Below are 26,754 nucleotides of genomic sequence, written 5' to 3'. Positions count from 1 at the left end.
CAGGACCTGTGAAGTGCCATCCAGAGAACTGCTGACTGACTCACCCAATGTCTGCACTGGCTGCCCAAACATTAGAAGAATGGACTGAAGTGCAGCCTGATGCAGAAGGGCTACAACCTCTCTCACTCTATTTAACCAGGAGACCTTAAATCTTAAAAAACATTTTGCTCGGAACAGCTTTGTGCATCGTCTGAAATAAAAAGGGAAGACACCCTCAACGCAAGATCTCCACTACAACTCCAATCAACCAACGGCAGAACAGACTGCTGTAGCATGTCCAGGGCAGCCAAGTTTTGTCAGAGCATTTCAGTATTCTGAAAATCAGTATTTTGCTGAGGAAATCTGTATTTTTACGCGGTGCCATTTTACTGAAAAAAATGTTTTTTTTTAATGTGCGGTCATACCCATGTAAGAGTACAAGAAGCATAACTTTGCTACCAATTGACATGTCTTCTATGTACCTTACTTGACAGTGCATTCATTGCCATCTCTTTGTATACTGCTGTTTGAACAGCTGCTTCCTGCTTTTAGCACCAGATGATGTAGAAGCCATTTTGAAAGCCTCCCTCTCCCTCCCTTATTCCCTCCCTCGCTCTCGCCCTCTCTTCCCTCCTTACTGTCTCTCCCTCCCTCTCCCACCCTTCCTCTCTCCTCCTTTTTTCTCTCTCCCTCTCTTATTCCCTCCCTCCCTCTCTCCTTCTCCCTCTCCCTCCCTCCTTCTCCTCTCCACCCTCTCCCTCTCTCCACCCCTCCTTCTCTCCCCCTTGAGCCCACCCACCGTTCTGCAAAATAAAGGCCAATCCCAATGTAAGTGCAATCCCACTGGTAACCTTTCACCACTGGGTTTATCCGGAATTCTACCACTGCCTGAAAAATAATCAAAGGCTCAAAGAGAATTCCAAAGACTCATTGTTATACGAGAATTTTCTTGAACAGCCTATGACCTATGTGTAAAGCCCACAGCGCTATGTTTAAAGCTCATAGCACTCCAGCCGGTAGCGCTATATTTAGATCCCACAGCGCTCCAGCCGACAACACTTTGTTTAAATTCCCACGCATTAAAATGACAGCGGGACAGGCAGCGACTGTGGAGAGAAGGAATGGGTGACATTTCTGGTCAAGACCCTTCTTCAGACTGAACTGAAATTCATATTTAAAATCCGTATAGGGGGGTTGCACGTAATGTCATTGTGTCAAAGGGCGTGACGCACGCAGCTCAATCCATGTGGAGGACATGGCAGCCTACGGCATACACTGTTAATACATGAAACTCGTACTTTCTTACCTGTTAAAAACCACCGAAATGGTCAATTTTTGCACTGTAAATAATTGTGGAAATCGGGGTAACTGTGAGAGACATTTATCCTACTTCAGAATTCCAAAAGTGAGGAGAAATTATGGTAGAGAGAAGTGACAACTGAAGGGACAACAACTGCTAAAGTGGTTGGCGAACATTGGCCGTGCAGATATCAAGATTGAAAATATTGGGAATTATCCCGTTTGCTCACTGCACTCATCACAGAAAGGCATTATATGTGTTTTTTCTTGATTCCTTTGGTATCTAAAAAGTTTCCGAAGTGATAAATCTGGCTGTAAAATTTTAAAATCGCCCATGGTTCTCAAGTGGGTTTTTACATGCAAAATTAAAACGCTTCTGAAGCTAAATCTATCATTAAAAAAATCTCCAGACATACGAGTGGTGTGTGGAAAAGTAAGTTTTCTATCATTATGCTATTGAGATGTATATTTTGGCAAATAATAAAATGTCCTGACAGCTTAAACACCCAGTCCCTTTCAAAGATGTCAATTTGCTGAGGTTGATTATGTCCAATTAACAGCTAACAATTATGCCATTCCTTGGCTTGCATCTGTGTAAAATGTAATTCAAAACCCACGTATGGTTTGCGATTTTTTTAAGCCGTGCCTGCACAGTTGGGGACTATGGGTCAGGGGTGGAATTTTGCTTCGGGGGACAGGCCCAACGGGTCTGCACTTGGTCTAGTGGATTCTTAATATAGCACAACTGGCTGCAGCACTACGGGGTTTTAACATAGTGCTACGGGCCACGACGCTGTGGGTCAGAGCCTTTGTTCTCATATAACAGGCAGTTAAAATTAAAAAGGTCTAAAGAGGGTAGAAGGCTGTCTGGGGGATCCAAGAGGGATATCGGTGCAGACGGGAGAAAGGGTCATCACTGGATGGCGAGGACTCCTTTCCAATGAAAAAGGCACAAAGGCGACGGAAGAAAACCTCTACATCGTGGCGGATCCAGAACTCGTTGAGGTGGGGGCAGAAGGGAACAAAGGTGAGGCCTCTGTTGAGGTGACTGTTAAGGGGGGATGGTGAAGACACAAGGATGCGGGTTGAGATCGGAGGGGGGTAAGTGAGTAAACGGAGTTTGAGGCGAGCTCTGGTGTGAGGATGATGGGTGTTCCGAGAAGATGGGGGCATGAAGATTAGAGTATGGGTGGGAGTAGTTGCGATAAACTGGTTAAAAGGGGAAGGGAAAGATCCAGAGGAATCATTACAGAGGTTCCCTGTAGGGGGGGTGGGAGCAGAGGGACATAGGAGAGTCAGACCCCATGTGTGGGAGCGTGCAGTTGGAGGCTGTGGGCCTGATGTTGAGCCTGGAACTAAGGTGAGGCGACGGCTCTGGCCTGCTGGTGGGTGTTGGAGAGCCAAGTGTTAGCTGGTGGCGACCCAGGGGGGCTGGAGTAAAGGTACAGGTTGGCACACACAGCATTGCTGGTCCCCGGTCAACCAGGGAGGCATGGAAGATCGGTGGCAGCTGCGTCCGTGGCCCTGGGGAAGCAGTGAGTCAGCAGCAGCAGTGGTGACATTTGGCAATTCAGGCACGAGTACTCGTAGGTCTCTCTGAACTTCACTGATTTGCGGTCTCTCTCCATTTAGATAATGATCTGTCTTGTAATACCGCTCACCCATGTGCATGAGCGTACACTTCCCTACATTACACTCCATTTGACAGATTTGTGTGCTTAAATATAGTGTCCTCCATAATGTTTGGGACAAAGACCCATCAGTTATTTATTTGCCTCTGTACTCCACAATTTGAGATTTATAATAGAAAAAAAAAAATCACATGTGGTTAAAGTGCACATTGTCAGATTTTATTAAAGGTTTTTTTTAATACATTTTGGTTTCATCATGTAGAAATTACAGCAGTGTTTATACATACTCCCCCCATTTCAGGGCACCATAACATTCCAAGTTGTAATATACATTTTCTGACACGGATGGTCTCTTCTACTAATTGGAACAGTTTACTACAAGCTCCAAGAATCAGGACAAAATATTATTTCAGTACATTTTCATCTGAGCTATTGTCAAAAAGCTCTACTTCCATGCTTGCCGTTTTGTCAGCATCGGTTCAAACATTCCACTTCATTCGAGTGGCATTATGGTTTGCTCCAGTTGTAGAGAAGGTTGTACAGCACACAATGAACCACTAATGAACAAGACAGGAAGTAAACAGAAGGCGGGTAACTATAGACCGGTTAGTCTAACATCGGTGGTGGGTAAAATGTTAGAGACAATTATTAAAGAAACACTAACGGGGCACTTGGATAAACATGACTTCATCGGACAGAACCAGCATGGTTTTGTGAAGGGGAAGTCCTGTTTAACGAATCTGCTCGAATTCTTTGAGGAAGTAACAACCCGGGTGGATAAAGGGGAACCGGTGGATGTGGTATACTTGGACTTCCAAAAGGCTTTTGACAAGGTGCCACATAAGAGACTATTGCTAAAAATAAAAAATTATGGGATTGGGGGTAATATATTAGCATGGGTAGAGGATTGGCTAACAAATAGGAAGCAGAGAGTGGGGATAAATGGTTCATACTCGGGATGGCAACCGGTAACTAGCGGGGTTCCGCAAGGGTCGGTGCTGGGACCCCAGTTGTTCACAATTTATATAAATGATTTGGAGGAGGGAACCAAGTGTAATATATCAAAATTTGCGGACGATACAAAAATGGGAGGAAAAGTAGGGGATGAGGAGGATAGGAAGAGTCTGCAAAAGGATATAGATAAGCTAGGTGAGTGGGCAACAACTTGGCAGATGAAATTTAATACTAATAAATGTGAAGTCATTCACTTTGGGAAAAAAAATGATAGGGCAAGTTATTTTCTAAATGAGGAGGAGCTGCGTTGTAATGCAACGCAAAGGGATCTAGGGGTATTAGTACATGAATCACTAAAGGTTAGTATGCAGGTGCAGCAAGCAATCAGGAAGGCCAATGGAGTTTTGGCCTTTATTGCTAGGGGGATTGAGTATAAAAACACGGAGGTCTTGCTGCAGCTGTACACAGTATTAGTGAGACCACATTTAGAATACTGTGTACAGTTCTGGGGTCCATACTTAAGAAAGGATGTACTAGCCCTGGAGGCAGTGCAGCGAAGGTTTACAAGATTAATTCCTGCAATGAGGGGATTGACATATGAGGAAAGGTTAAGTAGGCTGGAACTCTACTCTTTGGAGTTTAGAAGAATGAGAGGCGATCTCATTGAAACATATAAGATCGTGAGGGGCCTTGATCGGGTGGATGCACCGAGGATGTTCCCAATGATCGGGGAAACTAGAACTAGGGGACATAGTCGCAGAATAAGGGGGGGCTCTTTTAAAACTGAGATGAGGAAGAACTTCTTCACCCAGAGGGTGGTTAATTTATGGAATTCACTGCCCCAGGGAGCAGTGGAAGCAGAAACGTTAAATATATTTAAGTCTAAAATAGATGGTTTTTTAGCTGCCAAGGGGATAAGGGGCTACGGGGAGAGGGCAGGGATATGGACCTAGGTATGGTTAGTATAGTAAGACCTGAGTGATCTCCTGGACAAGTGTCGATCGCCTGGATTGGGGTCGGAGAGGAATTTCCCGGATTTTTTTCCCGAATTGGACCTGGGTTTTTATCCGGTTTTTTGCCTCCCCCAGGAGATCACGCGGTTCTTGGGGTGGAGAGGGGTGATAGCGGTATAAAGGGGAGGGTAGTGTCTTGTATTCTGTGTCTTGTGTCTACTGTTTGTGGGTAAGTGTGTCTGTTTAGTGTTCAGCCATGAGCGAATGGCGGTGCGGGCTCGACGGACCTGGTGGTCTACTCTCGCACCTACTTTCTATGTTTCTATGTTTCTATGACAGCCTAATACAGGATCCTATCCGACCTGTGACAAGGTAAATGTGACAGGCTGCATTAAAACAAGCTGCCAGCAGACAACAGAACTGTAGATCGAGGATGCTCACCTCCAAGATGGCTCTAATTCATAAATAGTTAAAATAAATGCCCATTGTGCATTCACGGGACAATTGAAGTAAAAAAATTAAAAAAAACACTAGTCCTTCATCTCACAAAGAAACAAAGTAAAAATAAAGGTTAGAAAATAGGTACAATATAAATCATGGTTGTGCACGGAAACAGGCACAAACTATCAGCAAGCTCAGATGTTTCAGACATTGCAGTTCAAGGAGCACTAAAATCACCTGAAAGCCCCAACCTAGGCATGGACAAGCCACTCAATAATCACCCAGAACACATATCTAAAACAAAAAGCTATCAACACATATTCCTCAAAAAACATAATGGAGAGCACTTATGTCTCACCAAAAATCAAAAATTCCTGCATGAGCTCCAGATCCAATTACAAAGGCCCCAAACCTGGGTCAGGTAGCATCTGTGGAGGGAATGGATAGACAATGTTGCAGGTCAGGGCCCTTCTCAAGCTGATGGAGTAGTAGGAAGAAAGCTGCAAAAGAGAGGTGGGAGCGGGGCAGCACCTAGCAAGTGGTAGGTTTACACACGTGAAGGGAGGTGATTGACAGATGGTGGTGACGAAGGCTAGATGTGAAAAGGAGACATGGTGTCAGATTATGTAACAGCAGAGGATTAAGAAGAGGGCTGAAGGATGGATAAAAGGTGAATGATGGACTTGGGGGATGGGATCTGAATGGATATTGGAGGGGAAAGGAGCAGGGTGACTGGGGCATGCAGTTGGGGAAAATGGGTGCGCGCTGTGGTGGGGCACCAGAAAGAGAAAAGGGGTAGGGGGTGATCACTTAAAATGGGAGAATTCAATGTTCATACATTCAACGTTGGGATATAAGCTCGCCAAGCGGAATGCGAGGTGCTGTTCGTCCAGTTTGCGTGTGGCAATGAAGGAGGCCCAAGGACAGAAAGGTCAGTATGGGAATGGGGAAGGAGTTAGAATTATCTCTTTCCCCTCACCCATGTTCCCTTCCATCTATAACCCTCCCACTGACTTTGCATTTCACTCATCTGACATCCTTGTAGGAACTGCAGATGCTGGTTTAAACCGAAGATAGACACAAAATGTTGAAGTAACTCAGCGGGGCAGGCAGCATCTCTGGAGAGAATGAATGGGTGACATTTCTGGTCAAGACCTTTCTTCAAACTAGTCAGGGGAAAGGGAAACAAGAGATATAGACAGTGATGTAGATTGATATATAACTAATTAATGGAAGCTATGCTAAAAAGTAGCGATGATAAAGGAAACAGGCCATTGTTAGCTGTATGCTTGGTGAGAACGGGAACCTGGTGCGACTTGCATGGGGGAGGGGTGGAGAGAGCGAGAGTGCAGGGGTGACTTGAAGGTAGAGGAAATCAGTACTCATACCACTAGGTTGTAAGCTACCCAAGCAAAATATGAGATGCTGTTCCTCCAATTTGCGATTGGTCTCACTCTGACAAGGGAGGAGCCCAGGACATAAAGCTCAGTGTGAGAATGGGAAGGGGAATTAAAGTGTTCGGCAACTGGGAGATCAGGCAGGTCCAGGTGGACTGAGCGAAGGTGTTTAGCGAAACGATCGCCCAGTCTATGTTTGGGTTTGCAGTTCATTCCTACACCAATAGCTTTACATTTCACTCTTCATCTTTCCTCAGCTGACACCCTTTTATCTCCTTTTCACCTCAAGCTTTTGTCACTATCGCCACCCCTCTCACTATCATCTTCCAGGCTTTACCCCACTCCACCTCCCTTTTCCTGCTTTCTCTCCCATCTCCATTAATCTGAAGAAGGGTCCCAATCCAAAATGTTGTCTGTCCATTCCCTCCACAGATGCTGCATGACCTGATGAATTCCTTCAGCACTTTCTGTTTTGCTCGAAGTACCTCTGGATATCTTCAAAAATTGAATGAATGCCCTCTTGCATTCAAGGCTGTGATACATGCAAGTTTTTTGGCATAATTCTATGCAGGAATCAGCAATGACTAAACCAAAAGGATGTTCAAATTATCCATAGCAGCAATATCCAAACTAGAGCGGGGAATTTAAAATCTGCCTGGTAATTGAGAGATCAAATTAGGCAGTTAACATTGAATAAGTTGTGGAAATCAGCAGCAGGTGAGGATGAGAGCACATTAATAATGATGGAAAGCTGAAGAGGAGCATTATTGAAGGATAATGGTCACTTTGGACTTGCAATCATTGTCCAATTAGAGTGAAGTCCCTTAAATGGGGCAGAACAATGGCGCAGATGGTAGAGATGCTGTCTCACAGCGCCAGAGACCCATGTTCAATCCTGACCTCGGGAGCTGTCTGTGTGGTGTTTGCATGTTCTCCCTGTGACCACATGGGTTCCCTCGGATACTCCAGATCCTTCCCACACACCATAGACGTGCGAGTTTGTAGGTTTATTAGCCTCTTAGTGTGCAGGGAGTAGATGTTATAGTGGAATATCACAGAACTTGCGTGAACAGGTGATCGATGGTCAGTGTGGACTCACTGGGCTGAACGGCCTCTTTCCCTGTTATACCTCTAAAATATATGAAACTAAACTAATACACAAGTAAGTCTCAACACCCTAGTTAAGACCTCCTTACATGATCTCTGGGCCCCATTTGCACAGCAAAGTTTTCTGCAAGTGGCAATATAAAAATATTTCATAAGATAGGACTTGACAGCCAGAGATACATGGACAGGCTGGACAGATTAAGAGTTCATTCCTTGGAACACGAGACTGAGGGGTGATCTTATAGGTGTATAAAATGATTATAAATAAAATTAGATTTTTTTCCTGAGTAGGGGAAATCAAGAACTAGAGAGCGTAAATTTAAGGTGCGAGGGAAAAGATTTAATAGGAACCTTAGGGGCAACTTTTCCACGTGGATGGCAGAGTGTCGCAGCCTATGGGGGTAAGCTGCCGAGCCGGTCCCCCGCGGCCAAATCCCATGGACAGTAGCCCGAAAGGGGGAGCCCACCGAGCCGACATGTGCTCGTTCCCCGAAGACCGGAAAGATGAAGCCAGCGACGACGGCAGACACGACCTGCAAGGAGCGACGCTGGTAGGAGAGGAGGAAACTGGGATCTGGCCTACTGTGCTCTCAAGGTCAGTCGCAGCAGGCTTGCCCGGGAACAAACGTGGAGGTGCCACGAGAGGGAGTTTGGTTCACAGGTCAAACTGTACATCAAAGGGAAGGTGATGGCGGGAGACCTGCAGTAGCCTGGGGCTTGCCTGAATCAAGCACCACATAATACCGAGAGTGCAGACTGGACTTTGAAAAATGGCAGCAAATCATGGCGCCTCTTGCACGCAAGATCATTAGACTATTTCCGTACAATTTGCTAATTGGGGATGAGCTTGGGTATGACAATCCTCTACTGGACTGTTTGTAAGAGAATCTCATTGCGTGTTTGCTCTTCGCACATGTGGCAACCATGTGACAACCATTGAACAAACTGTCAAGAGGAAGTAGTTGAGAGAGGGACAATAACAACAGTTTTAAAAGACAATTGGACAGATACATGGACAGGAAATGTTTTAGAGGTATGCAGACCAGTCACAGGCAAATGGGATGGGGCATCTTAGTTGGCATGGACAAGTTAGGCCGAAAGCCCTGTTTTTTGCTGTATATGGCTTGTTTTTGTGCACTTAAACCATGAAATTCTCACTCTGTTTAAGAAGGAACTGCAGATGCTGGAAAATCGAAGGTACACAAAAAAATGCTGGAGAAACTCAGCGGGTGCAGCAGCATCTATGGAGCGAAGGAAATAGGCAACGTTTCGGGCCGAAACCCTTCTTCAGACTGATGGGGGGTGGGGAGAAGAAAGGAAAAAGGAGTAGGAGGAGCCCGAAGGCTGAGGGAGAGGAGACAGCCCGAGGGCTGAGGAAGGGGAGGAGACAGCAAGGGCTAAAAAAATTGGGAGAATTCAATGTTCATGCCCCCAGGATGCAGACTCCCAAGCAGAATACGAGGTGCTGTTCCTCCAATATCTCCTCCCCTTCCTCAGCCCTCGGGCTGTCTCCTCCCATCCCTCAGCCTTCGGCCTCCTCCTACTCCTTTTTCCTTTCTTCTCCCCACCCCCCATCAGTCTGAAGAAGGGTTTCGGCCCGAAACGTTGCCTATTTCCTTCCCTCATTCTATTGCAGGATATTTTACTGTACATTAAAATATCACAATGCAGTCAAAAGTTAGATTTTCTTTAATGTCAAGGAAGCTATCCAAAACAGACATTTATGTAAAATTGTTTCTTCATAAATGTCTTTTCCAAAACAGTTAATGGATTTAAAATATACCAATGTCAAAGTGTCACTGATAGCAAACAAAATAGAGCTGCTGGAGGAACTCACCAAATCAGTCAGCATGAGAAGGAAAGAGTCAGTCGATCCTTCATCTGAATGGAAAGAGTGAAGGAGAATACAAGGGGCCTCTACTATTTCAGTACAAATGAAAGGTCTCAACCATAAATAGTGTCCATTTCCCTCCACAAATGCAGTGGAGGAAAATTCTTCTCAGTATTACTTATTTTTGCTCCAGATTCCAGCATCTGCAGCCTCATATCTCCTAGTAATTTAATATTTTCATGCATATATTTAAAATGTCATTTAGACATTAAGATGACATACGTGGTATGTTTCATAGCAAATTCTTATTTATTAATGTTCTCAAAGGAACAGAAAAAAACAATTGTTTTCTCAATTACATAGTGAGAATAATATAGCTCTCATAACTGGAAAGACTAAAATAGATCAGTTGCAACTAATCCCAGAAATGTGGGTATTATTAATTTTAAAGAAAACTAAAATGCTTAAATTAGTTAAATCATTTATTGATATAACATGAACCATCCTTGACAAATTTCAACACTTGAAATGCTAGGTTGGAAGATAATTGATTATTCAACAAGCTCATGTCAACAACTTGCTGGTGTTTACAGGTGAAAGACACGATGTTGGAGTTTTTTTTTAACTAACCTTTGTTTTTATGCCTCTCTAATAGCAAACCAATGGCTTATTTACACTACCAAACGGGAGAAGCATTGCATTATCCGCTTCAGATACAGTATTACAATAGCAAGCATGAAGAACACTCTCTACTTTCAAGGCCCAAGCAACACCAGCCTTTACTTTCACGTTACAAGGAAAAACAGCTAACGTTCTGCAAGACTCTGGTTGGTCTCGCATTGATATTGAGAATGATGTAGCAGTGTCAGCCAGTACTTTGAGTACCGAACTATACTGTCACAAAACAACACCATAAGTAGTTGCTGCAACATAAAAATATATACAATTGTATAAACAAAGGCATCGGGTGTAACTACGTAATGAGAAAAAGCGGCCGTTTTTTTGTTAATTAATGAAGACCAACTCTGATACCAATGGAACTCATCCACAATCTAAATAATATGTTGCATTTAAAACCATGGCAAATCTTTGTATTTTTAAAATCAGCACGTGATCAAACCTCGTTAGTTACGAAAATATATTTTCCGAATGTATTTACGAATCTGCGTTGCGGTAGACGAGAAAGTCATTCACACAGGTAAACATTCAGAAAAAATGTCTGACACCAAAGACATGATTTTACAATGACACGGAGCATTATTCCCTAGTTCCAGCAATGTAAAAAGAAAAACACTAAATTGAATACTGTTGTACCGTGGTAAGTTTTTACTAAGAATGAATAAACGATCACTTAAAAAAATTGCAAGACTGATGAATCTGCAAACTAACGCTGGCCATATTACCACGCTCGGTTACTATCACCTTGTTTGTTATAGAAATCATAACATAAGTCTACTACGAAAATTTTAAAAAGTCAGGCGGATCTCTTGTAGGCCGCTCCACCTCAAAATCCCACTCTAGTATTAGTATATTTATAGACAAAGTCGACATATCCAGTCATGTCCCTGGGCAAAGCAGGCGCGCCGAGCCGACACAGTTTACAAACGAGAGCCGCACTATCGCGGTGGTGATTACCGTTCACTTCTCGTTTCTTGCTTGTTAAAAGCCGATAATGGCGGCCCCTTCCTCGCGAGAGAAGCGCTCCGGCACAACAGCGGCCGCGGGGAACAAAGATGGCGGCCGGCTGGCTGGCTGGCTGGCCGGCACGCGTGCGCGCGCGGGGGGCAGCGGGCTGTGGCTGTGGCGGGAGCGCGCGCGCGCACGCGCGAGAGAGAGAGAGAGCGGCAGTTGGGGCGTCGAGCACAAAGCGCGCGCTTCCTCTCTCTCTCCTCTCTCCAGCGGTAATGATGATGAGGCAGCGACTACTCTTAACTTCAAGTAAAACGGATCTTTGAGTAAAACGAACTGAAAGAAGAGTCTCGACCCGAAACGTCACCCATTCCTTTCCTCCAAAGATACTGCCTGACCCGCTGAGTTACTCCAGCTTTTTGTGTCCAACTTCAAGTTAACCATTTGTTTAAGAGGGAACTGCAGATGCTGGAAAATCGAAGGTAGACAAAGAAAATGCTGGAGAAACTCAGCGGGTGCAGCAGCATCTATATTCGCTCCATAGATGCTGCTGCACCCGCTGAGTTTCTCCAGCATTTTTGTCTACCTTCAAGTAACCCTTGTTTCCCTCCCTCTCTCTCCCTTCATAGTTCTCCGAGCAATCTGACACTGTCTCCCTGATTACATTTTGTCTCTGGGTGTATGCTTCGTTGTCGGCTTCCTCTCGCTAACTATGATCAGTACATTTTCCATGAACCTCAATCCCTTTGATGTCTCGTTGTCACACCTTACACTTCCTTATCTCTGTGTCTCCCCCTCCCCCTAACTTGGTCTCGACCCAAAATGTCACCCTTTCCTTCTCTTCAGAGAAGCTGCCCGTCCCGCTGAGTTACTGCAGCACTTTGTGTCTGTCTGCAGCAAAGGCAATCGGTATGGGGAGAGGGAGATTGTCCACACCCCTCAGCAACCATTCACTCAGCAGAGCGAACTCCGCCATTGCTGTGTTACACGTTTAATATTGAGCTGAACTTACCTGGTAATTTTATGGTAAGACTTATTTTATCACCTCAACCCCTATTCTAAAAAGTTACTTTAATAACTATCACGGGGAATCGAAACGCAACTCGCCAAACACCACCCTCGCAAACTAGAAATCTCGATTTTGTTGTTTAGTTGTCATTGAATGCTCACAATTGTGTTAATTTTATTTCCGGTTTGCTTTATTGCGACAAACTTAAATAAATGGAATGGAAGGACGTTGCGGTGCCAAGCAGTTTAAAGTGAATGTAACCGAGTGTATTCGTGCTGATGTTGATTTAATATGGTTCCGTCCGATGCATGTCTGGAGAAAATTAATAGTGACGTTTTCGGGTCGAGACACTATAGACAGAATCAGACACCATAATAGAAACAGCAACAAGAGGTTCAATATATGAAATCAAACAATATTGTGCAAAGACAGAGAAAACTCCCTCGTGTAATCAAGACAGTTTGTAGTACACAATTTAGATGGAGTTCGTAGTGTTCAATAGCTTGACGGTTGTTGGGAAGAAGGTTATCCTGAAATGGTTAGTACTAGCTTTCAGGCTTCTATACCTTCTTCCCAATGCCAGATAATGAAATGATCTCTGTGTCTCACTCTCCCCTGACTCGGTTTGAAGATAATGAAATGAGGATTCAGTTGCAAAGGGAGGAGCAGAGACCCAGTTCCCTGAGCTTGGTAACAAGTTTGGACGTATTGATAATGAACAACAACCTGATGTATGTGTTGCAATATGGGGATGGTGGCAGAGGCAATGAAGGATCATAAATGGTATGCACCTGCTTATAAAATGGGAAGAGAAAGCTTCTACATGCTGATAACGTAATTGTTGGCAAGGGATGCGTTCTTAATTGCCCTTGGGAATTTGATGATAAGCCACTGTAGCTTGATAGTAGCTTTTACGATTTAAATCTAGTAGCCTTATGGCAACAAAGGAATGGCAAGGATTTCGGATGAATCTGTAGGTTCTGGTATTTCCAAGTACTTGCAAGTTTGCACTGGTGGTAGACCTTGTGGGTTTTAGAGTTTGGGAGATGAAGTAAGTAACGACCGCAGAACCATCTAATCTTGGTCCTCGCCCTTAACAACTTCTCTTTCGACTCAGTGGGAGCATTTATTTCAAGAGGGCTTCTATACAAAAACAGGGATGTAATGCTGAGGCTCTACAAGGTGCTAGAAAGGCCGAATTTGGATATTGTGAGCAATTTTAGGCACCATACCTAAGGTAGGATGTGCTGGCTCTGGAGAGGGTCCAGAGGGGGTTTGCAAGAATGATCCCAGGAATGAGTAGGTTAACCTATGATGAGCGTTTGTCGGCACTGGGCCTCTACTCGCTGGAGTTCAGAAGAATGAGGGGGGACCTCATTGAAACTTACAGAATGGTGAAAGGCTTGGATAGAGTGGATGTGGAGAGGATGTTTCCACTAGTGGGCGAGTCTAGGACAAGAGGTCATAGCCTCAGAATTGAAGGACGTTCTTTTAGGAAGAGGTTGAGGAGAAATTTCTTTAGTCAGAGTGGTGAATCTGGAATTCTTTACCACAGAAGGCTAAGGAGGCCCTCAGTGGATAATTTTACGGCAGAGATAGATAGATTCTTGATTAGTACAGGTGTCAGAGGTTATGGGAAAAGGCAGGAGAATGGGGTTAGGAGGGAGAGGTAGATCAGCCATGATTGAATGGCGGAGTAGTATTGATGGGCCGAATGGCTTAATTCTACTCCTATCACAATGACCGTATGACTCCTCTCACTTCCTCCAAATCAAAGGCACAGCTCTGGGCACCCGCATGGACCTTGGCTATTCCTGCCTCTTTGTAGGGTATGTTGAACAATCTTTGTTCCAGAACCTATCTCCGTCACTCCGTTGATGACTGCATCAGTGCTACCTCCTGTACCAATGCAGAACTCATGGACCATTAACCACCACTAATTTCCATCCAGCACTCAAATTCACCGACGCCTCACTCCCCTTTCTTGATCTCACATTCTCCATCGCAGGAGATAGACAATCGACTGATGTCTATTACAAATCCACTGACTCCCACAACTATCTCGACTACACATCTTCGCACCATGCTTCCTGCAAAGGCTCTATCCCCACTCCCAATTCCTCCATCTACGCCGCATCTGCGCCCAAGATGAAGTGTTCCATACCAGCACATCCAAGATGTTCTCATTCTTTAGGGAACAGGAGTTCTCCTACCCATCCTATATGAGGTTCTCACAGGTGTTTCCACAGTACTTCACAGCTCTGCTCTTGTTCCCCCTCTCCCTCGTCCATACAACGCATAGTCCTCCGACATTTTTTCCACCACCAAGGGGATCCCACCACTAGTCACATTTCCACCCTTTTCCGCCTTCCACAAAGACTGTTCTCTCCGATTCCCTGGTTAACTCAACCCTTCCAACCCAATCCAGCCCCTCCCCAGGTACCTTCCCATGGAAATGTAACACCTGTCACACTAACTCTTCCCTTGACTCTGTCCAGGGACCCCGACAGTTGTTTCAGGTTTGGCAGGGTGTCCCTTGCACCTCTTCCAACCTCATCTATTGTATGCGTTGTTCAAGATGTGGACTCTTGCACATCGGTGAGACCAAATGTAGACTGAGGGATCATTTCGCTGAACACCTTCGCTCGGTCTGCCTGGACCTATCTGACCTCCTGGTTGCTAAACACTTTAATTCTCCCCATTCCCACCCTGACCTTTCTGCCATAGGCCTCCTCCATTGTCAGACTGAGGCTACATGCAAATTAGAGGAACAGCATCTCATATTTCGCTTGGGCAGCATACAGACCAGTAGTATGAATATTGATTTCTCTAACTTCAAGTAACCCCAGCATTCCCTCTCTCTCCATCCCTTCCCCCACCCAAGTCGCATCAGCTTCTCGTTTTCACCCAACAACAGCTAACAATGGCCTGTTCCTTCAGGTTTGTTACTTTTTTGCTTATCTTTCATTCATTGTTCTATTTCTCTCCACGTCATCATCCATACCTCTCGTTTGCCTTTCCAGTAACTTTCAGTCTGAAGAAGGGTCCCTACTCGAAACATCACCCATTCCTTCTCTCCAGTGATGTTGCTTGTCCCGTTGAGTTACTCCAGCTTTTTGTGTCTATCTTCGTTTTAAACCAGCAACTGCAGTTCCTTCCTACACATATAGATAAGTAAGTAGCCTTGGTGAGTTGACTGCACTGCATATTTAAGAAGATATATTTACTGCAGTTATGATGTACTGGTTGTCAAGGAAATGAATATCGTGGCAGATTCGATGATGATCAAAGGGTCAGCCTTGTTTGTCCCCGATGGTGCTGATGTATATGAATGCTACTGGAGATGCAGTTAAACTATTGTATTTTTGTAGAGGAAAGATTCAGAAAACCAAGAGCCTCTGATCCCTGCTTGTATGGCTACATTGGTTACATGACCTATCCAATTGAGTTTCTAGTCAAGATGTTGAGCCCTTGGCAGTGGGAATGCTACGGAATGTAAAGTAGTCTGATTTTCTCTTTTGAAATGGTTACTACTTGGCACTTGTTAAGCGCAAAATTCTGCCTCTTATCCAATGTGTTTATGGACTGCTTGCATGTTTATCATATGTGCAGAGATAAGCTTCTGCCCTAAGGTCAGTAGGCTGGATGTTGTGCAGTATCTAAGCACAAGTTCACTATAATACACTTTAACTTGCAGAATGTGGCCGAAACCAATGTTATCGAGTTTCGACCAGTCTTCTTTCTCTCTGGCAGCTGATTACGATATGGACCCACCAATACCTGAAAAAACAAGAAAGTTACATTGACTCCACCTGAGCATCGATGCTCCCCAAAATGGTTCCAAATATATTCTTGGCACCAGACTTCACAAAGGATGGTCAAAGTATACAGATGTTGATTTGAGGAACTGTTAAATAGAATAATTGTGCAGTCATCGGTGAACCCCTCAGAAAGATTAAAGGAAGTTATTTTTTATTGAAGGGCAAAGGAGCTTAAAAGTAGAAATATTAAAATGAAACGAGGTCTGGTGAGACTGCAGTTAGTATATTATGTACAATTTTGATTTCCATACTTAAGGAAGTATATACAATTGCAAAGGAGGTTCACTTGGTTGGTTCCAAAGATGAAGTGGCCGGAAGTGGCAGCGCTGCCTTAGCAGCTGCGGCTCGCCTGCAGTCCATCTGTTTTTTTCTTTTTTTGTTGTTTTCTTGTCCTGTTTTAGCTAGTTAATTTGAGTTATTAGGTTGTGTATGTGTGGGGGGTGTGGGAGAAACTTGTTTTAGTCTCTTCCTTCGGGGGGGGGGGTGCGACTTCTTGTCGTATCCCCCGTCTCTGTCTCCGTCTGCGCTGAGGCCTAATGGCGGAGCTGGCGGCCTCCAACTGGGACCAGAGGCTCCGGAGGCAGAGACAGCCAGGACTTACCAGCGTGAGGCTGGCCGACTTCGGGGCTGAGGCGGCTGCGGCCCGACCCTGAGCTGAAGCTGCGTTCCGGCGGCGGCCCGACTCGGAGCTGTGGCTGCGTTCCGACGGCGGCCCGACTTGGGGCTGAGGCAGCGGTGGCCTGACTCGGGCTGAGGCGGCGGCAGCCTGACTCGGGGCTGAGGTGGCGGCAGCCCGACTCGGAGCTGAGGCGGCGTTCTGGCTTTCGGCAGCGGCCTGACTCGGAGCTGAGGCTGCGGCGGCCCGACTCGGGGCTGAGGCGGCTGCGGCCCGACTCGGAGATGAAGCGGCGTTCCGGCTTTCGGCAGAAGCCAGACTCGGAGCTGAGGCGGCGGCGGCCCGACTCGGGGCTGAGGCGGCTTTCGGCCGTGGCCCGACTCGGAGCTGAGGCGGCGGCTGCCCGACTCGGGGCTGAGGCGGCTTTCGGCAGTGGCCCGACTCGGAGCTGAGGCGGCGGCGGCCCGACTCAGGGCTGAGGCGGCTTTCGGCAGCGGCCCGACTCGGAGCTGAGGCGGCGGCGGCCCGACTCGGGGCTGAGGCGGCGGCAGCCCGACTCGGGGCTGAGGCGGCAGCGGCCCAACTCGGGGCTGAGGCGGCGGCGACCCGACTTCGGAGGTTCGGCCGCGGGCCAGTGGACGACATCGTCGGGAGCTCGCAGGTCACAGGTTGGTGACCTGGTTTTCCGGAGCTCCCGCAACAACAGCTTCGTCCGCTGGACTGGAGGGTGGCAGCTTCGGCAGCTTCGACCACCGGCGGAGTTTGAACCGGCCCGTTCACGGTGCACGGTTGAGCCGCGGGACTTACCCGGTGGGGTCACAACATCTGAGGCCTGGATCGCCTCAGCACAGAGGGAGAGCAAGGAGGGAAGAAACAAAGACTTTAAGACTTTTGCCTTCCATCACAGTGAGGAGGTGTCTGGTGAACTCACTGTGGTAGATGTTAAATTTATGTTTATTGTGTGTTTTGATATATTATTATATGTATGACTGCAAGGCAACAAAAGTCCGTTCAGACCGAAAGGTCTGAATGACAATAAAGGATACTTTGACTTTGAAGGGATATGAGGAACAGTGAAAGGGATTGGTGATGGCACACATTGTTGCAACAGGGCCACATCTCCCTGGCCCTAAACTCATCTCTGAAATACCTAGATAACAAGGACACCTACGTTAGACGACTCCTTATTGACTATAGCTTCACCTTCAACACCATAATCCAATCCAAATTAATCTGCAAACTCTTGGACCTAGAAGTCAGCATATCGTTCTGGCACTGCAGGGCTCAAAATTAACAGTTGCCCGGTTGCCAATGGCCATCTATAGTCCCGCCGGGCAACCTAAAAGCCGTTAATTTTGCCCAGCTGGGAGGGGGAGTTGAAATGCTGAGCCACCAGGAGATCAGGTTGGTTATTGCGGTCCGAGCGGAGGTGTTGGGCGAAGCGATCGCCAAGCCTACGCTTGGTCTCACCGATGTAGAACAGCTGACACCTAGAGCAGTGAATGCAATAGATGAGGTTGGAGGAGGTGCAGGTGAACCTCTGCCGCACCTGGAAAGGCTGCTTGGTCCTTGGATGGAGTCAAGGGGGGAGGTAAAGCGACAAGTTACAATGACAATAAAGAAACTATTCTATTCTAAGTGTAGCATTTCCTGCGGTTGCAAGGGAAAGTGCCAGGAGAGGGTGTGGTTTGGGTGAGAAGGGACGAATTGACCAGGGAGTTATGGAGGAAAGCCAACAGGGGAGGAGATGGGAAGATGTGGCCAGTGGTGGAATCCCATTGGTGGACAAAAAAGCTGGAGAAAATCAGCGGGTAAGGCAGCATCTATGGAGCGAAGGAATAGGCGACGTTTCGTGTCGAGTCCCTTTGTTCAGATTGATGTCGGGGGGGGGCACGAAACAGAAAGAAAGAGATGGAGACAGTAGGCTGTGGGAGAGCTTGGAATGGGAGGGGAAAGAAGGAGAAAGCAAGGACTACCTGAAATTAGAGAAGCCAATGTTCATACCGCTGAGGTGTAAACTACCCAAGCAAATATGAGGTGCTGCTCCTCCAATATGCGGTGGGCCTCACTCTGGCCATGGAGGAAGTCCAGGACAGAAAGGTCGGAATGGGAAGGGGAGTTAAAGTGTTGAGCCACCGGGAGAGCAGGTTAGTTATTGCAAACTGAGTGGAGGTGTTGTGCAAAGTGATCGCCAAGCCTGCGCTTGGTCTCCCCGAGGTTGATCATACGCTGAATAATCCAACCACATTTTTGTTTGGAAGTGGAAAGAAATAATATAAATTGCATTCATTGCAATGTGTAAAAAGAGTTGAGATACTGTATTATAATTTTGCTGCATGTAATTGTGGTATATATCATGTCTTGATTGGTGAATATGTTTAGTTTGTGACTTTATTTGAAGCTGAAATAAAATGTGAATGTTTCATTGAGCATAATTCCGACTGGTAACTACGCACTTCGTCCAAGCACATTATCGCACGCGTCATGCAAGCCGTCTTAAATGACCACCTAAACTGTCATTTGGCAACTTAAAAAGCTGCCAAGGTTGCCGGCTGACAACAGAGAAAAAAAATTAAGTGAGAGCCCTGCAAGGTGTATAATATTTTTGACACTGTCATAGGCTTTTCTTACATATGCTGTCACAATGCACTGTGGTCTATAAACAACCCTTCAGTAATTTTCCTTGCCCTCCATTTCAGAATAAAAGTGTTTTAAGCCAATAACTCAACACTAGCACTGGTAATAAATAAATAAATAAATAAATAGATAAGCAGAGCTTTCCAGCCCCTTATCTCATTGGCCACGCTCAGCTGCAAATCGGTGTCAATCTGGTGGACCATCTTCCTCTAGTCGTGGGGGTGGGGGATTGGGAGGGGCCTCACAAGTGGATCAGCTCTTCATCTAAATCCGGCCCTGATGAGGCGCTGTTCCACCAGCTTGTGTATGGCCTCATTCTGGAGGAGGTCCCGGACAGAAAGCTCATTGCGTGTGATTTTTGAATTTTTACTCCACCCAAATGGAATACGAGGTGCTGTTTGTCTACTTTCCTGCCTCTGGCTTCACGATCTGCAACTCTTCAAACCTGGCTCTACCACGTTCATATCTCTGGCCTTTGTTTCAATCATCTGCCTATCAACCCCCCTCGCATATGTCGCCCTACGCCCTGACTCACTTTATGCCAAGCTCTGCCTCTCCCCTTTTCCAGCTTTCTTCGCATTCCTCCTACAATCAGTGAATAAGGGTCTCGACCCGAAACATCATCTATCCACCTTCGCTGGAGATGCTACTTGACATGCTGTGTTATACCATCATTTAGTTTAGTATTTTCATGAGTACTGAGGTACAGTGAAAATATTTTGTTGGTCTTGGATGGAGCTGTTCCCAAACTAGGCTGTCAGGCATCCTGATCAAATGCTTCCTGTGACACTTCTGTAGAAGTTAGTGAGGGTTGTTGGGCACATGTCAAACTTCCTAAGCCTTTTAAGGTGTGCTTTCTTAGCCATAGGTTTGATTGCTGGTAATATTTATTCCTGGGAACTTGACCATCTCTACGTCTGCACTATCAATGTATTGCTTCACCTTATGAAGTCGATCACATTCTTCTTTGTCTTGCTGTCATTGAGGGAGAGGTTGGTGTCATGGCACCAGGTCACAAAGTTCTCAATTTCCTTTCAGCACCCCGTCTCATCATTTGGTATCTGCCCCCAATACGATGGGGTCATTTGCAAACTTGTGAATTGAGTAATATTGGTATTTAGCTGCACAGTCATGAGTGCATAAGGAGTATAGTAGGGAGCTGGGAAAGCATCTTTGCCGGGCACCAGAATTAAAGATTATCGTAGAGGATGATTTCTCACCTATCCTCACTGATTGTGGTTTGTTGGTCAGAAAATCAAGGATCCAGTTGCAGAGGAGAGTTCTGACTCCAATTTCCACAAGTTTGGAATGATTAGATTAGATTAGATTAGATTTGTTTATTGTCATTCACACCTTTCGGTCTGAACGAAATTTTGTTTCCCTGCATTCATACATATAATTTAAAAATTGACAAAAACACACAATCAACACAAATTTAACATCCACCACAGTGAGTTCACCAAACACCTCACTGTGGTGGAAGGCAAAATCTTAAAGTCTGTGTCTCTTCCCTCTTTGTTCACCCTCTGCGCCGAGGCGATCCAGGCCCCAGATGTTGTGACCCCACCGGGTGATGGTACATCCCCGCGGCTCAAGCGTGCTCCGTGAACGGGCCGGTTCAAACTCCGCAGGTGGCCGCTGCCGCCGCCACAGCTCCGAGGCCGAGTCGGGTTTCCGCTGCCGCTGCCACAGCTCCGAGGCCGAGTCGGGTCTCCGCTGTCTCTGCCGCCGCCACGGTTCCGGGGCCAAATCGGGTCTCCGCTGCCGCCGCCACAGCTCCGAAGCCGAGTCGGGTCTCCGCTGCTGCTGCCAGCACCACAGCTCCGAGGCTGAGTCGGGTCTCCACTGCCGCTGCCGCCATGGCTCTGGGGCCGCCAGCTCCGCCATTAGGCCTCGGCGCAGACGGAGACGGGGAATACGACAGAAAAAAAGCCGCATCCCCCGAAGGAAGAGACCAAAACATGTTTCTCCCACCCCACCCACACACATACACAACTTAATAAAACAAAATTAACTAAAACATGACAAAGGAACAAAAAGAAAGAAAAAAACCAGACGGACTGCAGGTGGGCCGCAGGTGTTAAGCCAGCGCCGCCATCTTTGGGGGGGGGGGGAAGGAAAAAAAATGGCAGGACAGGCAGCATCTCTAGAAAGCAGGTATGGGTGACGTTTTGGGTTAAGAGAGTTAGATACTCTAGGGGCTAGTGGAGTCAAGGGATATGGGGAGAAGGCAGGCACGGTTATTGATAGGGGACGATCAGCCATGATCACAATGAATGGCGGTGCTGGCTCGAAGGGCCGAATGGCCTCCTGCACCTATTTTCTATGTTTCTAAGACCCTTCTTCAGACTGGTTAAGGACAAGGGAAACGAGAGATAAAGAACCATGGAACCTCCCTTGTCGGCTGGTTTGATTATAATGTCATGGTCGCTGCAGAGTGAGCGGAGAGCTGTAAGTTCAGAGGGGGTGAGGTTGGAGTAGGTAAGGGGAGTGGAAAAGTTGAGACGGTTGATGTCACGCCGGCAGTTAGAAAGAAAGAGGTCTAGAGAGGGTAGAAGGCCATTCTGGGGAGTCCAAGAGGAGGGGGACCGGTGCAGACTGGAGAAGGGGGTCATCACTGGTTGGTGAGGACTCGTTCCCATAGGAAAATGGTAGACTAGAAATCATAGTAATCAAGACTAGAAATCATAGTTGCAAGTGGAGTGTGGTGGGAAGGAGGATGGTACTACAGGTATAGATGTAAATAAAGACAGACTTGCTCATTATGCAGGTGTGTATTCCAAACCTCCTCATGGTGTCAAGTAAAATATCAAGGTTATCCCACACTGCTGTTTCACACTTTTTCTGCAAAATGATGAGTTGGTAGTCGGGATAGAATTTGCATTGGGGATTGAAAACATGGACTTTGATAGGGATGGGGTTGAGAAAGTAGTTGGAGAGAATTAGAAACGGGGAGGTGTAATTAGGGATTGACGAAAGCCTGTGGTGCCACTTTTAAAGAACTACTAGACTAAGTGGGACCCGTTGGGTCCCAGCATCACATGGGAGGGCTGGTCCCCTATCGCCATATTCCACCTCTCCACCAATTCCAATATTGATGTGGTGGGTGGGGGGCTTTCTGGAGCGCTAATATGGGTGTTGTGTGCTGAAGGGACTGGTTTCCAGAGGGCTATTATGGACATTGTAGGCCGAATGGATTCTAGGGCTGGCAGCTCAGTCACTCAAGCCTGTTGTGCTGGCAGCTCACTCACTCATGGCTGGCGGGCTGCCAGTTGACTCACGGCTATTCCTTGAAATTCCATTTCAAGCAGGGTGCAAGGCCACCAAATTCAGTGCAGTTTCTTACCACTTCAAGCAGGGTGCAAGGCCACCAAATTCAAGTGCAGTTTCATACCATTTCAAGCAGGGTGCAAGGCTACTAAAGACAGCGAGTCGTGACTTCTCCCTCCTCCATCTTGCAGAGACTGAGCCACGCCCACACTTCTGGGTTTTATTGTCTCTCCCCCCCCCCCTCACACCAGAAGGGGCGTGACCTTCATGGCGTGATTGACAGGAGAGAGAATTTCAACATTTTAAACACTAATAACACTTTTATTTTTCATCGATGGGAAAAATCCTCAGCACCAGATGAGCAGAGGGGGACTCTGAGTAAGATGGCTAAAATTCAAGTTCAAGTGAGTTTATTGTCATGTGTCCCTGTATAGGACAATGAAATTCTTGCTTTGCTTAAGCACACAGAAAATAGTAGGCATTTACTACAAAACAGATAAATGTGTCCATATACCATGATATAAATATATACACACATGAATAAATAAACTGGTAGTGCAAATAACAGAAAGTGGTTGCTAATAATCAGAGTTTTGTCCGAGCCAGGTTTAATAGCCTGATGGCTGAGGGGAAGTAGCTATTCCTGAACCTGGTTGTTGCAGTCTTCAGGCTCTTGTACCTTCTACCTGAAGGTAGCAGGGAGATGAGTGTGTGGCCAGGATGGTGTGGGTCTTTGATGATACTGCCAGCCTTTTTGAGGCAACGACTGTGATAAATCCCCTCGATGGAAGGAAGGTCAGAGCCGATGATGGACTGGGCAGTGTTTACTACTTTTTGTAGTCTTTTCCTCTCCAGGGCGCTCAAATTTCCGAACCAAGCCACGATGCAACCGGTCAGCATGCTCTCGACTGTGCACCTGTAGAAGTTAGAGAGAGTCTTCCTTGACAATCCGACTCTCCGTAATCTTCTCAGGAAGTAGAGGCGCTGATGAGCTTTTTTGATAATTGCGTTAGTGTTCTCGGACCAGGAAAGATCTTCAGAGATGTGCACCCCCAGGAATTTGAAGTTCTTGACCCTTTCAACCATCGACCTGTTGATATAAATGGGGCTGTGGGTCCCCCTCCTACTCCTTCCAAAGTCCACAATCAGTTCCTTGGTTTTGCTGGTGTTCAGGGCCATGTTATTGCGCTGGCACCATATGGACAGTTGCTCGATCTCTCTTCTGTACTCTGACTCATCCCCATCAGTGATACGCCCCACAATAGTGGTGTCGTCAGCGAACTTGATGATGGAGTTCGCACTGTGGTTCGCTACGCAGTCATGGGTATAGAGTGAGTACAGCAGGGGGCTGAGCACGCAGCCTTGAGGTGCTCCCGTGCTGATTGTTATTGAGGCTGACACATTTCCACCAATACGAACCGACTGGTCTGTGGACGAGGAAGTCGAGGATCCAGTTGCAGAGGGATGCGCAGAGACCCAGTTCCGCGAGTTTGGTAACCAGTTTGGAGGGGATGATTGTGTTAAATGCCGAGCTGTAATCAATGAATAACAGCCTGACATATGAGTTTTTGTTGTCCAAGTGGTCCAGTGCGGAGTGGAGGGCCAGCGAGATCGCATCCACCGTTGATCTGTTGTGGCGGTACGCGAACTGCAGTGGGTCCAGGTTTTTGTCGATGTAGGAGTTGATTTGCTCCAGGATCAACCTCTCAAAGCACTTCATCACCACTGGCGTTAGTGCCACTGGTCGATAGTCATTGAGGCACGTCACCTTACTCTTCTTGGGCACCGGTATAATTGATGCCCTTTTAAAGCAGGTGGGGACCTCAGACCTCAGAAGTGAGAGGTTGAAAATGTCCGTAAAAACTCCCGCCAGTTGGTCCGCACAGGTTTTTAGAACACGGCCGGGTATACCATCAGGACCAGGTGCTTGTGGTACGTGGTAGCGTTTTTTCTAAAATCAATATAAAGCGCAAACAGGAAGTGGTCAAGATTAGACTTAGGCAACTTTAATTGGGCAAGGCAACTTTAATTGTGCAAGGAAACTTTAATTGGCATTTCCAAACCAAAGGCAAGGCATCTTTAGCATTTCCAAACCAAAGGCAACGCAGCTTTAGCATTTCCAAACCAAAGGCAACGCAGGTTTAGCATTTCCAAACCAAAGACAATACAGCTTTAGAATTTCAAAACCAAAGTCAACGCAATTTCTTGGTGGCGGCATGCGCACGCACACACGTGAGGCTTCGGTCGTGGGCCCTATGGACGATAAAATCGGGAACTGACCTGCTTGGTGACTGACTCTGAACTCCAGCAACAGCAGCTTTGTCCGCCCCGAATTGTGGGGCTTTAATCGGCCTGTTCGCGGGGCCTTTCATCGCCCAGCGCGGCATAAAACCAGCCGCGGGATCTTCCATCCCCCGGCAGGGGCTTCAACATTGGGAGCCTCGATCGCCTCGATGGAGCAATTTGACCACGGGGCGATGGAAGATCCCGCGGCCGATTTTAAGCCGCAGCTGGCTATGAAAGACCCCGCGAATGGGCCAATTCAAGCTCTTTGATCTTTGCTCCAACAGGACGTCTCCCTCCTCCAATCACCGCACTCTATCCTCAGTCCCACCCCCCTAGTTCCGCCACTGACCGACACCTCCCTCCAATCATCCCGCTGAATCATCATGTCCCCTCCCCCCCCCCACTGCCTGCTGACCGACGTCTCTCGTCCAATTGGCGCCCTCGATCATCTGTCCTACCCCCACTGTCTTGCGGAAAGCAGAGATTTTTAAATAGATTTTTTTTTCACCGAATTTCAAAATCCGGATTACAAAACATGGGGGGGATTGTCCCCCACCTCTCAAAGCATGGGGGGGGTGTCCCCCCTGTTCCCCCCCCCCCCCCCCCGGGATTTCCGCACACGTTCGCAGCACCGATGATCAGTAGAGTACTGACTTTTGATGCTCATTGTATGAATTTGATGTGTTCTCTCTGTCACTGCATATGTTTCCTCGGCATATTCTAGTTTCCTCTGTAGTCTGAAAGGTTAGATTACTGTTTAATTTACAACAGGTTAGTTGTCTGTTGTAAATTGGCCTAGTTGTAATTGAGTGATGTAATGTGGGGATAATAACTATATGCTTATTGGATATGGGTTTTAGATGCTATAGAGCAGTGGGCTGTATGACTGTACAATTCTCTATCCATGATTGAAACATGGTTTACAATGCAAAGTTTGGGGGCAGGGTAGGAGGATATAAAATTGAAGGAAAGCAGGGATTAAATTGAAACGGTGAAGGATGGCAGAGATTAAATAACAAAATGGATGGTGGAGGCAAGTGAAAGAATGCAATTAGAAGCCAGGGTTACTTGAAATTAGAGAAAGCCATTGGGTTCATACCGCTGGGTTGTAAGCAGCCCAAGTCATACCACTGGGATGTAAGGTCAGTCCGCCTTGGCCAACGCAATCTCCTGGTTGCCAAGCATTTTAACTCCCCTTCCCATTTCCATACTGACCTTTCTGTCTACAGAGTTGGTTTCCGATGGCCTGGCCTGACTCGCAAGATGCACCAGCGAGCCCTTCACTCACCGAACAGTCCAGTAGAAGCGGCTGTTGTTGTAGGTCACTTTGTAGTCCCTGGGACCAGTGCTTACTTCAGACCGCGCCACTGACAGGCCACGCTTGGATACCTGGGGCTCCCTCCCCTCTCGCCAGTTGCTGCTTCGTCGCTTCGTCGCTTCATCCTTTGCTTTGTCCTCTCGACTGCTGCCTTCAACCGGCTCCTTCTCCTTTCATTCTGTCTATTCGGACTTTCATCCCACCCACCGCCTCTGCCTTCTCCCCCGGAGTTACCAACACATACCACCTTCAAAGCAGCAGCAGGTGAGAGAGGAGGGAACCCCGTGGAGATTGAGCGCGTCTTGTCAATGGAAGCGTGCTGAAGAAAGAACTGATGCCTAGGGGCTGCATCATGAACCGTAACAACAGCCATGTGAACCGGTGAAGAAGGGCTCGCTGTTGCAGACCTGCGGCATCGGTGACAACTTTTAAGGTGAAACAACAAAAAATGCTAGAGTAATTCTGTAGACTGAATCAGTCTGATGGATGGTCCCGCCATCACCTATCCATGTCTCCAGCCATGCTGCCTGACCCGCTGAGTTGCTACAGCACTTTGTCTCTTTTTGTGTATTAACC

General features: G+C 46.8%; 2 protein-coding genes across 7 annotated transcripts in view; one reads left to right on the top strand and one right to left on the bottom strand.

Moving 5' to 3' along the window:
• Positions 1-11,349, bottom strand: part of LOC116982428 (BTG3 associated nuclear protein) — a 127,414-nt gene extending 116,065 nt beyond the window's left edge. For all 4 annotated transcript variants that reach the window (XM_033035644.1, XM_033035647.1, XM_033035646.1 and 1 more), the window contains exon 1: positions 11,228-11,349. The gene's annotated coding sequence lies outside the window, so the exon portion shown is untranslated. The remainder of the gene's footprint in view (positions 1-11,227) is intronic.
• Positions 11,350-11,435: 86 nt separating this feature from the next.
• Positions 11,436-26,754, top strand: part of ca5a (carbonic anhydrase 5A) — a 60,220-nt gene continuing 44,901 nt past the window's right edge. The window contains exon 1 of one of the 3 annotated variants that reach the window (XM_033035643.1): positions 11,436-11,530. The gene's annotated coding sequence lies outside the window, so the exon portion shown is untranslated. Of the gene's footprint in view, positions 11,531-12,072; positions 12,248-26,754 lie in introns of those variants that run through there. The other 2 variants (XM_033035642.1, XM_033035641.1) reach the window with 2 other exon arrangements.

This window comes from Amblyraja radiata, chromosome 17 (assembly GCF_010909765.2).
Source record: "Amblyraja radiata isolate CabotCenter1 chromosome 17, sAmbRad1.1.pri, whole genome shotgun sequence".
Lineage (NCBI taxonomy): Eukaryota > Metazoa > Chordata > Chondrichthyes > Rajiformes > Rajidae > Amblyraja > Amblyraja radiata.
The sequence above is the reverse complement of the archived record's forward strand: the minus strand, read 5'-3'. Positions and strand labels throughout refer to the sequence as shown.